This window comes from Diabrotica undecimpunctata, unplaced genomic scaffold (genome assembly GCF_040954645.1).
Source record: "Diabrotica undecimpunctata isolate CICGRU unplaced genomic scaffold, icDiaUnde3 ctg00002078.1, whole genome shotgun sequence".
Lineage (NCBI taxonomy): Eukaryota > Metazoa > Arthropoda > Insecta > Coleoptera > Chrysomelidae > Diabrotica > Diabrotica undecimpunctata.
The window spans coordinates 15,424-19,324 of record NW_027313133.1 but is presented as its reverse complement, the minus strand read 5'-3'; the positions used below and the strand labels follow the sequence as shown (position 1 = coordinate 19,324).

Here is a 3,901-nt window from a genome sequence, read left to right as displayed (position 1 = left end):
TCATAATTCTTATATTGAAACAGAAGGTGTAATCTCAAATATCGCTTTTGAGTCGATTATTTTGCACTCAAGTGTATTTGTACAACACAATTTTAACGGAGACAAATTTGGCCTCATTGTCGGAAACATTGGACACCACATGTTCGTTTTCTTTAAAATCACTAACACAACTAGCCAAGTTAACTTCAGGATTTTTCGTTAATAGGACTGCATTAATCTGTAGGCAGTTCAAAAAAATTTTAACTCACCTTTCCTAACTTCACTAATCATCTTCCAAGTCCTGTAGCTCTAGATTTTCCACAATTTCTTCTCCAGCACCATCGTTTTTTTTTAAACTGCACCTAATAAAACACTTTTTAATTGTATTGGTTAAAACGTCTTTTCATGCTGCCACAATCCAAATTAAGGCGTTAGCAATCGTTATAAACTTCTCCAGTTAAGCAGTTGATAAAGAACATTTTATATATGATAACATTCTTCTTATCAAAAACTTTCGATAGAGGGATTTAAAGTTTTTAGCTGTTTCTTGGTTAAACAGTTGACAATGTGCTGTAGTATGAGGTGGCAAAAATATTATTGATATGTTAGATAACTGATCTACATCCTAATGGGATGTTGAGTTTTCTAGGACAAAGAGAATTTCTCTTGTTTTGACCTTGCATTTTTCTGTCAAATTTGTGCAGACAATCTGTCTGCACTTGTGGATTATCTCTAAGTTTATCAACATAAAATTTTTTAAAATATCGAGGATTTTTACTTCTACCAATTACCAAAGGTTTTATTTTTCCCCATTTAAATTTGTACATAATAACGCGGTCAGCATTTCCTTAGCAGATTTACCCAGTGTACTTTTCATTACGAGATGTAAAGGTTTTACACTTCTAAAAACACAAAGTACTAAAGCAAATGGTTTGGTGAATTTGAACGTTGTATCGATAAGACTACCAAAGAGAATTGAAATACTTTTATAAAAATAATACCTTAAATAACCATGGGAGCTTATCGTCTATGCTTCGCCTAGCTCAGTATCTCAAGTGTGAATTCGTCTTGTCTTAAACTAGGAATTAAACCATGAACCCTCAGCTGATAGCAAATAAAACAGTTATTTAACTATTCATATTTATTAAAAAAATATATATATTTAAATAGCAAAAGATAACCCTGCCAATGCTTTACAGTAAATAAAATTTGGCGATACTTATGAATCATGGCATCGATGGACTGCTTGCTACTAATTATCTCTGGCCTCACAATTAGGTAATTAGGTCTTCCAGGGCATGTTATTCCATATTATATTTGTGTGGCCCCCAATTAGGTGGTTTCAGAAATATTCCATAAAATCTTGAATACCTTGAATACGGCCAATAAACTAAAATATAAATAACAGCTTGTATTAGAGACACATCAAAAGGGGTTTAACTTTCTTGTCATTTTACAAAATTACAATAAAACAAATAGCAGATGGCAAGGATAAAATTAAATATAATTATTATTACTTTAGTTAAATTATGTTAAAATTCCGACATACATATAACTGGAAATGTAGTTTCGAAAGAAGTGAGGTTACGAATGTTGAAAATGCTGTCAGAATTATAGAATATAGATTACAATGAAAGTACTCACCCTAAAAGAATTCTGCAGACAATAAAATGAAGCTTATTATAATTCTTACATCCTTTAATAAATTTTAAATATAGACAAAAAACATATCCCAATATGTCAGAAAAGCTGATTGACAGAAAGTAAGTGAGAGACTGAAATCAAGTTAGCACAGATGTCATAGGATGTATGCCTATGATGGAATTAGTTTTTCTGTCAACATAGAACAAAATATTTAGTCTACCGGAAAAAAAAAAGAAAGAAAAGAAAGACAGAGGGCGCCAACTACTTTATGAATAAAAAAATAATAAAAATGAAACTGGAGGTCAAGTAATTAATAAATTAATAAAGGAATTAAAATAAAATAATTATTTAAAAATAAATTAATAATGATTTGACGGTTATAACTTTACAACAGTAATTTGGGAAGTCGCAAACGATACAACATTCTCATCTACTTTGATTATGCTCCCCCATGGACTATACAAATTCCATATTGTCTGTTGACACAGATCTGTCAACTTATACTAAGGACAATACCCCTTCATCGTACCTTCATCTCTTTTTCTCCAATACTTCTAGAATATTAAAAATAAATATTCGTCCTGTCAACTAATTTATACCGATGCATCAAAAACACCCAAATTGGAAACAGTAGGATCCGTCATTGTTACAGAGGATTCTGTGCTCAAGTTTTCACTACCTAAGGACTACTCAATATATTCTGCTGAACTTTTTGTGATATCCAAATCAGTACAAAAGACTTTGTAACTCTATAAAATAATCATAAACAACTACATATTGTGTGGATACTATCTTAAGTGGGAATACCAGGAAATGAGATAGCTGATTATATGTCCAAAAAAGCTTGTAAAATGGAGAGATCCGATGATAGAACTAACCAAATTCATTACTCAAATATGAAAAAATGCATCAATGAGTACACAAAAAACTTTCGTTGCGAAGATGGCAACTATTACCAAATAATAAATTGCGGCAAGCAAACCCAGATCTATAAGCGAAAACACCAAATTTAGTAAAGCGAATGGACCAGATTAATATTATTTGATCTCTCGATTAATATTATGGGAATAAGCGAAATGCGCTGGACAGATACGGGATACCGAGTTATCAAAGATCACAAAATATTCTACTAAGGAAATCTTAAGAACGAACATATAAATGGACTGGGCCTAATTATGAATAATAAAATCGCCAACTGTGTCAGTCACTTTGTACCTGTATCAGAAAGGATGCTCTTAGTTCAGCTAAACACTACTCCCATAAAAACAAACATTATTCAAGTATACGCTCCTACAGCGGACGCCTCAGAAGAAATCATAGAAGAATTTTACAATGACCTTACTAATATTGTCAAAAGGATTCGGAAAAACGAAATAATACTAATAATGGGACACTTTAATGCCAAAGTTGGCAAAGGACAAAGTGGAAATTTAGTGGGATCCTTTGGTCTAGGGGAACGTAATGAACGCGGAGACCGTTTGATTGAATTTGCAATTGAAGAACAGCTCGTAGTGACAAACACCTTTTATGATCTTCCTCCAAGACGACTATATACGTGGAAATCTCCCCAGGATACTCCAGATCACACAGTATGAAATCGAATAGACTATATTCTTATTAACAAACGATTTAGAAACTCTATAACATCTGTTAAAGCGTACCCGGGATCCGACATAAATTCGGACCACAATCCACTTATCGCCAAAATGAAACTTAGTTTAAAAAAAGTTCAAAGACCAAAAATTATGAAGTACGATATTAACCAAGTGAAAAATAAAACAGTAAAGGAAAAGGTACAAAAACGCCTAAAAGAAAAAACGTGGACTCGTACAGAAAAACCATGGGCCCGTACAGAAACAGATAACACAGATGTAGAACTAGAAAATTTGCACAAAGTAAGTCAAGAAATAACAGAGAAATACTTAAAACCTGAAAGAACAAATAAAAAGGAATAGATGACGGAGGAGATTCTATGTATGATAAAAGACAGAAGAAACGCTAAAGATAATAAGCATTACTACAACAACATAAATAACGAAATAAAAAGGGCTATTAAAATAGCAAAAGAAAATTGGTTTAGCTCGAAGTGTACAGAGATAGAGTCATTACAACAAAAACATGATTCATTTAACCTCCATAAAAAGATTAAAGAAGCGGCAGGCTTCTTTAAAGTAAAGATAGCCGTGATGATCGCCAACATCCGAAACGGATAGGCACTTTAAGAAGAAGAAAAATAGACCAGGTTGTACTACATCGTATTCGAATATAACATACCAGA

The 3,901-nt window shown here is 32.4% G+C and overlaps 1 long non-coding RNA gene across 1 annotated transcript; it reads right to left on the bottom strand.

The window, feature by feature from the left end:
* Window positions 1-1,127: 1,127 nt before the first annotated feature.
* LOC140431826 (uncharacterized) lies at window positions 1,128-1,744 on the bottom strand. Its single transcript, XR_011949729.1, has 2 exons — window positions 1,624-1,744; window positions 1,128-1,369 (listed from the first exon to the last, which is right to left on the bottom strand). It is a non-coding gene; the product is annotated as an uncharacterized lncRNA (long non-coding RNA).
* Between the last annotated feature and the right edge of the window lie 2,157 nt (window positions 1,745-3,901).